This window comes from Leptopilina heterotoma, unplaced genomic scaffold (assembly GCF_015476425.1).
Source record: "Leptopilina heterotoma isolate Lh14 unplaced genomic scaffold, ASM1547642v1 Lhet_180, whole genome shotgun sequence".
Taxonomy (NCBI): domain Eukaryota; kingdom Metazoa; phylum Arthropoda; class Insecta; order Hymenoptera; family Figitidae; genus Leptopilina; species Leptopilina heterotoma.
In genome coordinates, this window is record NW_025110897.1 from 1,230,637 (window position 1) to 1,242,899 (window position 12,263).

General features: G+C 30.2%; 1 protein-coding gene across 11 annotated transcripts in view; it reads left to right on the top strand.

Moving 5' to 3' along the window:
• The window catches only part of LOC122500030, a 212,524-nt gene that overhangs the window by 10,803 nt on the left and 189,458 nt on the right, over positions 1–12,263 (top strand). The window lies entirely within an intron of this gene.

Consider the following 12,263-nt stretch of genomic DNA (forward strand, 5'->3'; position numbering starts at 1 on the left):
TATTATCATACCTAATTCATTAAAACATAGAGGCACGTTTTAACTTGTCAAGAAATAAAAACACATATAACATGACGCAGTAACAATGAAAGTGTAGATAGTAAAAACTATTAAAACTTGGCGTTTAGCAAATAAGAAATATATTCTCAAAATTTAGAATTATTATTCCAAAATGCACAATCTTTTACCACAGTAATAATGCAATACTGTCGCTGTCGCAGTATTTATTATGTTCACCTTGATGTAATTTTAACAAGCAAGGTTAAACCAAAATTTCTTCTAAAGATGAAGACAACGTTGCATTGCGATAATATTAAATATTTTATTATTTATAATATATAACATTTTTTACAAAAATAAACCATTCTTTTTTAGTTTTAGCCCCCTTATACCGCATTTTATTGGCATTTCTATTTGAAAGCAAAGATTTTTTCCAATGAAACTATACATATGGGCAATTCCACGTCAGATTTCAGTTCACATTTTAAATTTGGCCAGAACAATTTTTTTTTCATTCTTTAGTGAAAAAAAATGGATACGTTTTTTTTTATTTTTTTTTGTGGCCAAATTTCCGAGTTACGAATTTTTGAAAATTCGACTTTTGAAAAGTAGACATTTTTTAAATGGCCTACAACTTGAAAATTATTGGATTTACAAAAATTTCGTTAAGACAAAAAAAGTTCAGTTTTTGTTCAACTTTTAAATGCTGTTAAAAAAATTTTTGCAAAAATTTTTCTTAAAAAAATAAAAAAATTTTATAAACAAATTAATTTTTTTTAAATTTGGACGTTTTAAAAAAATAATTTTTTTAAAGAAATACATAGCTGGCAATGATAAAAAAGTTTGCAAGAAGTTTCAGAGTGGTCTTCTTGAATTTGATAGTTAAAATAAATTTTTAATATTGGCGTGCAAGTTTTACGCGCGCTGCACTGTGCACGTTTTTTGAAATTTTTTGAAAAAATTAAAATTTTTCGAAATTCAAACGGTTGATTATTTATTATCGTAAGAAAAGGATACAAAAAATTTGGCAACGAAAAATGATAAAAAATGTAGAATTAGTTGAATTTTTAAAACTACTATAGTAAAATTTGAACCATTTAAAAATGACCATTTTTAGGGGTATCAAAATTTTTTTTATATTTTTTCAGTTACCTGAAATCATATTACACTATAGAAAATTAATAAAAGTAATTAACTGATTTACAATTTTTATTTATTTTTTAAAAAATTTGATTTTTCAAAAGAATTAAAAGTTTTGAAAAATACAAAATTTTTGAAAATCCATATGATTGATTGTTCAGAATTATGAAATAAGTATATAATACAAAAATCGGCAATGAAAAATAATAAAAATAACAAGAGAAGTTCAAATTTTTATTTTTTTTAAATTTTGATATTTATTTAAAAAAATTTTAACTAATTAAATTTTTTTAATTTTTCGAAGCATATTATAATTTAAAATACGAAAACTTGTTAGAAAAATTAATGTTAACCACCTATAAACAACAAAAATTTAGATGAGTTGAAATATCGCCGGTCCCTCCCCTTAAGTTAGTAAAACGTGCACAGTGCAGCGCGTAAAACTTGCACGCCAAAATTAAAAATTTATTTTAACCATCAAATTCAAGAAGACCACTCTGAAACATTTTGCAAACTATTCTTATTATTGCCAGCTATGTTTTTCTTAAAAAAAATTTTTAAAACGTCCAAATTTAAAAAAAATTAATTTGTTTATAAAATTTTTTTATTTTTTTAAGAAAAATAAACAAAAACTGAACTTTGTTTGTCTTAACGAAATTTTTGTAAATCCAATAATTTTCAAGTTGTAGGCCATCTAAAAAATGTCTACTTTTTACCACCTTTTACATTGAATTTGGCTCTCAGCAGATTTTTTTGTAACTTGGCAGATTTGTAGTTTGAGATGTTCTGAACAAAAAATGTATATGGTAAAACTCAAAAAAATGACCAGTTTTTGAACTACCATACATCAAAAGTTCAAAAATGATGAAAAAATGTGTTATGATTTTTTTGTTATTTTGTGCGTAAAAATAAAATAAATTCTTTTAAAAATTGATCCTCAAATGGTTTTTCGAATTTTTGTATCATAATCTAAAAATACATACTGAATAAAAGTAAGACCATAATCAATATGGTAATTATGGTAGCAGATAAACAACAAAGAACTATTACACGGAAAAAAAATGATGTCCATAAACTCTACAAAATATTTTATTAGACTTGGAGTTAAAATAGGACACACAGAGTATATTTAAGCCATTTATGGTTGATACCATAAAACATGAAACCACGATTACATTATAAAGGAAAATGGTTCTTATTTTTAGTGAACACACGAACATAACAAGCATTATACTTGAATTTAAATACATTTCTATTTGATCCAAAGTTTTTATGATAGCAAAAAAAATACCATAAAACAACCATTAATTACGAAAGAAAAACCATTCTTATTCATAATGAACCTAACAACTTAACAAGCTTTATAATTGAATTAAATACATGTGGAGTGTATCCACAGTTTGGATGGTTGCAAAAAATACCATAAAACCACCATTAATTAAAAAGGCAAACTATTACTATTTTCAGTGAACCTAAGTACTTAACGCGCCTTACAATTAAACTAAATATATTTGGAATGTATACACAGATTGTATGGTTGCAAGAAAAATCCATAAAACAACTATTAACTGCATAAGGCAAACCATTCGTATTCTTTGTGAACCTAAGACCTTAACAAGCTATTTAAATACATTTCTAGTTGATCCTCAGTTTGTATGGTTGTAAAAAAAATCCATAACACAACTATTAACTGCATAAGGCAAACCATTTTTATTCTTTGTGAACCTAAGACCTTAACAAGCTTTTTATATACATTTCTATTTGATCCACAGTTTATGTGACTGCAAGAAAAATCCATAAAACAACTATTAATTGCATAAAGCAAACCATTTGTATTCTTTGTGAACCTAAGACCTTAACAAGCTTTATAATTGAAATAAATACATTTCTCGTTGATTCATAGATTGTATGATTGAAAAAAAATCCATAAGCAACTAATAACTGCACAAGGCAAACCATTTGTCTTCTTTGTGAACCTAAGACCTTAACAAGCTTTATAATTGAAATAAATACAATTCTAATTGATCCACAGTTCGTATGGTTGCAAGATAAATCCATAAAACAACTATTAACTGCATAAGGCAAACCATTTGTATTCTTTGTGAACCTAAGACCTTAACAAGCTATTTAAATACATTTCTAGTTGATCCTCAGTTTATGTGGCTGCAAGAAAAATCCATAAAACAACTATTAACTGCATAAGGCAAACCATTTGTATTCTTTGTGAACCTAAGACCTTAACAAGCTATTTAAATACATTTCTAGTTGATCCTCAGTTTGTATGGTTGTAAAAAAAATCCATAACACAACTATTACCTGCATAAGGCAACCCATTTGTATTCTTTGTGAACCTGGGACTTAAACAAGCTTTATAATTGAAATAAATACTTTTGTAGTTGATCCACAGGTTTTATGGCTGCAAGAAATATCCATAAAACAACTATTAACTGCATAAGGCACACTATTTTTGTGTTGTGAACCTAAGACCTTATCGAATTTTATATCATAAAACATTCTTTTCATTTTAAAAACGATTCATTTTTAATCTAACTGATATTATTGCTTGTGAGATTTTTTTGCAATTTTTTTGCAATGCAGTAATGTCAATATTATACTATCTCCTTTTTTACTCTTCCTCTCCCTCAATTTCCTGTTGTCCAGGAAGTCTTCTATTTCCTGCATCTAATATAGCGTTTAATAATGATTCAGTCGGGTATTTAACATTTTCTTGGTGTCTGGCGAATCCAAGAAACCACATGATACTTGCGACATGACTGCAAGATCCAACTGTTCTTGCACCAGTTTGACATGTGCAGTAGTAGCCGGTGATTGGTTGTTTAACAGGTTCGTCGTCAAGCTCTTGAACTTCATACTCAACGAATACATGGTGTTTTGTGCAATTTCTGAATCTTGAGTACATTCGAATTCTTATGAAACCGTGATTGTTAAAATGGTGATCTAATTGAAATTCATATTCGTTGTCTCTTTGAACTTTATCTTGAATATATGCTGGTGCCAAACTGACTTGATAGCTACCAATCATTAGATGTTTAATAAATTCCATACTCAGAACTGGGGAATCTACTACATCTCTCTGATGGAGTTTCCGCTACTGTCCGTTTCTAATACGTAGGTTATCGACTTCCACTCTATTCTGCACCGCATTTGGGACTTGTGATCTTTGCAGAATTTCTCTTGCAAGATCAGCGTTTGCGTCTTCCATTTGGATGGTCGGATGGTAACTGTTTATAATAGCACCAGCAATGAAATAGAAGCTATTTAAGTTTTTCAGGTGATGGAAATCTATTCGTTTCGAAAGGAATTTAAAAATTGACTGGATATGTCCGTTTCTCGCTTCAACGATCCATCTGTTTTTGGTTAAAATGCGACTTTGATTTGCATCTTCGGTTGTCAGTTGTCTTTCTCCTCGTCTAAGGAACGATGGCATCTTAACATTTATACCCAAACGTTCCAAAAGTGGGACTGCATCTCGATATCCTCGATCAACTAAAACAATGTCACCATCTTCAAACCAGTCTCTTAAAGAATCAAAATCTTTTTCTAAATCTGATTCTAAAATTCGTGCATCATTGTTTTTGGAATCTGTAAAATGTGGTCCTAAAATGGTTAAAATATAACCGTCAAGACCAACAACCATTGTTGGTTTTACGAGATGTCGACTTTTGTGCATAGAAAAAGATTCTCGAAGCACACGAAAGTTTGAACTTTTTTGTATATAAGCATATGTCGCGTCAATAGCGACAATAGCTTTACGTGCTTCTGGTTGAGGATTATATAAATGTTGAGGAAATTCCGGAACATGTGCTTCAATAAAGTCTTCTCTATTTATGGATCCAAGTCCTATGTTTCGAGGAACGAAACCTTGCATTAAAGACATTCTTACACATTCTACAACTAAACTTACAGATTGCCTACTTTTATAATCAAATACGATTTTTAAAAAATCATCTGTCAAACCTTGTCTTATCTTACAAAAAAATGTCAATAATTTTTTTTTATATTTGTCTCTGGTCACCATATTTCATAACTGGATCGCACTGATTATAGAGGTTGTTAAATTGTTCTTTTGTAATTGGTGCGATACATTCAAATTCTTCATCAGAAAAATTATTTTCGCTTGAAAATCTATCTTTTTTCATATCAGCAGCCACTCTTAATCCTTGTAAGAAGGTTTCTAGTACGCGACCTTTCAAAATGTAAGGTCTATTTATATATCTCAACGCTGCTAATAATTCGTTTAAGAAAAAACCATTCTCATCCAAATGATGTGCACAAGATCTTACATTATCAGGCATATAAATGTTTTTAATTACAAAAACATTTACCCTGCAATCAACTGAGAGTCTTTGTATGTTATTTTCAGCATTGCAAATAATGCAAGAACTACTTCTAGTCTGATTGACTACATTTAATCTCATACAGCTTGGATCCTGATGAATTAGTTCTATTTCGTTTGAAATAGACATATAACAATTAAAACAGAGTTTTGTATTGTCATTAATAGGAAGTGGCGGAAAATTAAGGTTATCACGTCTCGTTAAAGCTATCTGACGCCTTATAATATTTTCTTCGCCGTTCATTAACCTCATCTGTTGTCCCTGGAACTGTCTGTTACATGCGTAACATGAAAAGCGTTGTCTAAACGCCATTTTCACAATTTATAAATTAGTAAAAAATAAGATAAATTAATTTATGTTGAAAATGTTTTAATAGAAAGACAAATTAAAAAAAATAGCTGACAAACAAAAAAAGTACAAATACTATTATACGAAAACAATAAAAACGCCTTAAATAGTACGTTACTATAAGTAAACACAAAAAAAGAAAACCTATAACTATTTAAAACTAAAACTGATAAAAAAAAATAATTTTACAAACACCATGAACATAAATAATTATATAAAAAAAACATTAAAACGCGTTAAATAGTGCGTTACTCTAAATAAAGACAGAAAAAAAAGAAAACCTATAACTATCTAAAAATAATGAAAACAAAAAAATTTTGTTTACAATGAACACAATAGACATAAATAATTATATACAAAAGCAATAAAAACGTATTAAATAGTACGTTACTCTAAATAATGACGTATATATATATATATACAAAATACTTTGAAAAAAATATAAAAGAATCAATTGAAACTTAACTTTAACTAAACATTACAAACGAAACGCATTTCATTAACTCTCTAAGAAGAATACTCAAACTATTGTGCATTAAGTTAGCATCAATATATTGTGACGATGTGAATTGTCGTTCTTTATTTTGTCGAAATTCTGAATCGTCATGTCATCTGTCGAAATTATCCCTGAACCGTGATCGTTAATTGGTATGGTAATTTAGAAAGTCGGAACTGCCGTGTGACCCACTATCAGTGGTGAATGTGTGTCGCGCGGCTAGTTAGTAGGGGAGAAAGTACTAGAGGGCAGAGCCGCTGTCTGTGAGAAAGAGATAGAGCGAGTAGAGCCAGTTGGAACGAGAGAGAAGAAGAGTTGAAGAAGCCGAGCACGTGTAGGAAAAGCGAGAAACAGGTGTCATTAGTTTTTGCCGACATTTTGGCATCAGTGACCTACGAGATTTGTAGGAGAGTTGATCTACGACGTGTGTAGATAGTTGTTCGATGAGATATGTAGAAAGTGTGTTAAGAGAGACTTGTAGAGAAAAAGCGCGTAATAGTTTTGTCAAATTTTGAGTGCCGTGTCGAGAATAGAATTAATAAAGAGTGTGATTTGAAGTGTAGTTGTTTTCTTTTGGATTATTCCCTAATTTATCCCCGAGGAAAACAGCTGCCGAGAAGCCAGGAAGAGAGAGATCGAGAAGCGTCTTTGGGTCAGTCAGTATCGAGCCAGTGTTGTGCCAGTCGTGTCTCGTCGTTGGCATTTCTGCTTGCTAACTTGTTCAGGCAGAATTTCCTCTGACGATTGAGAGCGTCTCAGAGGTGTTGTTGTTTGTCGGGTTGTTGTTAAAGAGTCGAGTAGTTTATTAATTGAGCTTTAAAATTAATTGGCGCCTGACGGCGAAATTTATTAACTTTAATTTCATATTATTATTTTTGTTGAAAGCGTCAGATTTTGCCTGACGTAAGCAGAACTTTTATACTAAATTAAAATAGTTTAAAATCATACGTCACAATATATAAAGAAATAAAGAAAACTCAATTTTGATTCAACTATTCTTCAACTTAAATTGAAAACATCGAAATTCTCAGCATTATTTGAAAATATTTTAACGAATTATATCTTTTGCTTTCAGAAAACGTTATGATATTTGCCAGAGAAGTGCGAGTCTACATTGAAAGTACCCCCACTATGCTTCTTCTCCTCTACTTCATTAGGTCTTTTGTGACAGAGTGTTTGTCAAACCGGTTGTGGGGGAACGAATGGAGGAGAGGAGAAGAAGCATAGTGGGGGTACTTTCAATGTAGACTCGCACTTCTCTGGCAAATATCATAACGTTTTCTGAAAGCAAAAGATATAATTCGTTAAAATATTTTCAAATAATGCTGAGAATTTCGATGTTTTCAATTTAAGTTGAAGAATAGTTGAATCAAAATTGAGTTTTCTTTATTTCTTTATATATATTGATGCTAACTTAATGCACAATAGTTTGAGTATTCTTCTTAGAGAGTTAATGAAATGCGTTTCGTTTGTAATGTTTAGTTAAAGTTAAGTTTCAATTGATTCTTTTATATTTTTTTCAAAGTATTTTGTATATATATATATATCCCAGTGGGCACAGGGACGTCTAAAAGACGTCTTTTTTTGTCCGCGGACGATTCGGGGACAATGATGGCAATGTCTCTGAGTCATCAAAAAGACAACTAAAAGACGTCTAAAAGACGTTCTATGTCTGGTCCAAAAGACGTCCAAAAGACGTCTAAAAGACATAAAAAAGGACGTCTAAAGTACTTCTAAAAGACGTCTTTTGGACGTCTAAAAGACATAAAAGGGACGTCTAAAAGACGTATTTTGGACGTCCTTTTTACATTCCTTCAGATCTTAAATAAACATTTCTTTTATAACATTTTCTAAGTTGAAATTCAGTAATATTGTATTAAATTTATTTTAAGTTTAATTTTATTTTTTCTAAAATGTGGAGAAATAATGAAAAAATTCCGACGAAGCTGGGATCGAACTCGGATACCTTGGGCTTGAAACACTGCGCCTTAAGCACCTCAGCCGTTCAAGACAGATATGAACCTCTACAAAGTTAACGATCTCACTTGTCAATGAAATGAATTTAACTTAGAAAAATTCCAATGAATTTCACATTCATAAATTTCTAAGTCCAAGTTGAACTTAGGAAATAATATTTTCTATTTATGAAAATTTTTCTATTTTCAAATGTTGAATGGAAAAGACGTCTTTTAGACACTTTAAAGACATCTAATAGCCAAGACATATAACATGAATAGGACGTCTTAAAGACGTCTTTTTGTACAAGTCCAAAAGACGTCCGCAAAAAGACATCCTTTGGACGTCTTTTGAACAAGTGTGCCCACTGGGATATATATATATATATACGTCATTATTTAGAGTAACGTACTATTTAATACGTTTTTATTGCTTTTGTATATAATTATTTATGTCTATTGTGTTCATTGCAGGGACCGGCACGGACACTAAAAAACACGAAAATATGTGCCGTGTCCGTGCCGTGCCAAGGCCCGGCACGAAGTTCGCTATGTAATTCGTGCCGTGCCAAGGCACGGCACGAAGTTCGCTTGGTAATTCGTGTCGTGCCAAGGCACGGCACGAAGTTCGCTTGGTAATTCGTGTCGTGCCAAGGCACGGCACGACATAATTGGTTATTTAGCATGTTATTCGTGTCGAACAGAAAAAAATATCAACCTCCCCTCCACGACTATTACATAACATTCAAAGGGGAATAATACATAGAAATGCAAAAAAATTGTCCATAAATTACGTCACATTCAAAAAGGGATGAGGTAAGGGCTCAAGTAATTTGTGGCACCCTGCAAATAAAATGGCGCTAATGTATACAACATTGTATGACATGGGGTGAGGGCTATAAATAAATAAAATGGCGAAAAGTTTTGTGATTATTTATGCGCAGTAGTATAATTTAATAGTTATACATGCGCAGTAATGCAATTTAGTAGTTACACATGCGCAATAGTGCAATTTAGTAATTACACATGCGCAGTAGTGCAATTTAGTAGTTGATCATGCGCAGTAGTATAATTTAGTAGTTACACATGCGCAGTAGTACAATTTAGAAGTTAATCATGCGCAGTAGTGCAATTTAGTAGTTAAACCTGCGCAGTAGTATAATTTAATAGTTATACATGCGCAGTAATGCAATTTAGTAGTTACACATGCGCAATAGTGCAATTTAGTAATTACACATGCGCAGTAGTGCAATTTAGTAGTTGATCATGCGCAGTAGTATAATTTAGTAGTTACACATGCGCAGTAGTACAATTTAGAAGTTAATCATGCGCAGTAGTGCAATTTAGTAGTTAAACCTGCGCAGTAGTATAATTTAGTAGTTACACATGCGCAGTAGTACAATTTAGAAGTTAATCATGCGCAGTAGTGCAATTTAGTAGTTAAACCTGCGCAGTAGTATAATTTAGTAGTTACACATGCGCAGTAGTACAATTTAGAAGTTAATCATGCGCAGTAGTGCAATTTAGTTGTTAAACCTGCGCAGTAGTATAATTTAGTAGTTACACATGCGCAGTAGTACACTTTAGAAGTTAATCATGCGCAGTAGTGCAATTTAGTAGTTACACATGCGCAGTAATGCAATTTAGTAGTTATACATGCGCAGTAATGCAATTTAGTAGTTACACATGCGCAGTAGTACAATTTAGAAGTTAATCATGCGCAGTAGTGTAATTTAGTAGTTACACATGCGCAGTACTACAATTTAGTAATTAATCATGCGCAGTAATGTAGCATACTATTTATATATGCGCAGTAATGTAGTATGATATTTACATATGCGCAGAAATGCAATTTAGTGGTCACACATGCGCAGCTGTGTGAATTTCTAGTTATAACTTGATTAAATACAGATGAATCTGCTAACGGAAAAAGGAAATAACCATTATTACACAGAAAAAAGTCTTGAATAAAGTCTACAAACGAGCTATTTTTAAGATGCAACAAAAAGTTGTCTTCCTAAACATAAAATTATTTTGAAAAAAGAGTCTTAAAAAAAGCTTGTACGAAGGCTTGCATGAAGTCGCAATGTTATCTTAAAAACAGTAGCTGATAACCAAAAAAAGTGGACTTAAATATATAGTTTCTTTTTAAACTTCAATTTAAATGTGAGTCAAAATAGTGACTAAAATTTAAAATAAAGCTTTCTTTAATACTTGAAAGTAGTAAATAATACAGTTCAAAATTATTTTTTATAACATATAAAATTGTAGCAAATAATTATATTTTATGAAGAAGAAATGTTTAGAAAAACATTTGCATCATAATTTTTGTCAGTTTTACACATCAAGAAAACCTGGTTAATTTGAGTGTTTGACTACTTTTTAACAATTTATTGTATGTAGTTTCAGAAGATGCCAATAACAAACTAATTGAATTATTTATAAAAAAAAGTTAAATTAACTATTTAAAATAATAAAATGAAATTACTTCTTTTTTTATTATTGAGGACCAATTTTTTATCTATTTCCCTGATGACTTTTGTTAACATATACCTTATAATATTTAATTATTATATTTCTGACAGAGAAAAATCTCTTAACGCCGAGGTTCGAACAACAATGAAAACATCTTTTTGATTGAAATAAACTATAAATTGACTATCATAAAATAAATATTTATTTGTTTGAAATAATTTTTATTTAAATCAATTAATAGTCGAATAAAAAATAATAAGTAGTCAAAAAAATTGCGCAAAAATGATTTTCACGATTTTCGACAAATTTTTTGCGCAGTTCAAAGGACTCATAAAAAAATTTTATTCAATAATAAATTATTTTAAAAAAACAAAATTTTGTTTAAAATATAGGTAATAATATAGTAATCTGGAAGCTTTTTACTTCTTTGTAAAGAAATATTTGACATTTTGTTAATAAATGGTATTAATCGAGATTAATAAAAAACTTTTTCTCCGACACTTGCTCTGAAAGGAGTACTTTTCTTGGTAGAAAAGTGTGGCGAAAGTAGAACTTTTCTCAACTGCTCTGTAGAGCGTGGCGAAAGTAAATCATGAATTTATTCTTTTTTCTTGTTCCCCACTCAAAACATTCGTCTTTTATTATATTAAACATAAGCAGACGTTAAATTAAAATTCTACGAAACTCACGAAGAGAAAGCTTTCCTCGCAAGGCGTTGGAGAAAACGTAGTGCACAACTCGTCGTGAAAGAATGATTTTTCTCCACTAGTTGTACAATGTACTATTTTTATCATTATTTTATTTTTAAACTCTCTAAATCTGAATCAGTGAAATTTGACTGAGAATCAGTGACTCTATTCTCGCGATTTGAATCAGTGGATTTTCACTGAAAGTAAGTTAAAAATAACTGAAATTTCAGTCATTTTCCACTGATTCGCTAATTAAAAAACTACTGAAAATTTCAGTTATTTTTACAAGACCATTCAGTGGAAAATGTCTGAAATTTCAATCATTTTTAACTGATCTTCAGTGAAATTTCACTGATACAAATCGCGAGAATAGAGTCACTGATTCTCAGTCAAATTTCACTGATTCAAGTTTTAAAGAGAAAAGTCTTTGAATTTTCTTAAAAAAAATTGTAATTGACAAATAGAAATCAAGCAAATTATTTTTTATTAAACAAAATAGTTTTTATGAAAAATATGATCCGGGTGGCCGCAAGTCTGAAAAAACGGGAAAACAGTGAGAAATTAAAAAATGTTGTTGGTTAGTGAAAAATGAAGAATTTTAATTAAATAAAAAAACAATTTTTTTTCCACTTTTTGTTACAAATTTTAAAAGAAAAATCGAAAAAAATCACATTGTATTAAAGTTTATAAGAGAACAATTAATATCATTATTTTAAATTTTTATTCAATTTTATTTATTATAAATCAAAATAATTTTTAAAATGTTCCTATGTTATTAATCGCTTTTGAAGGATGACTCGCC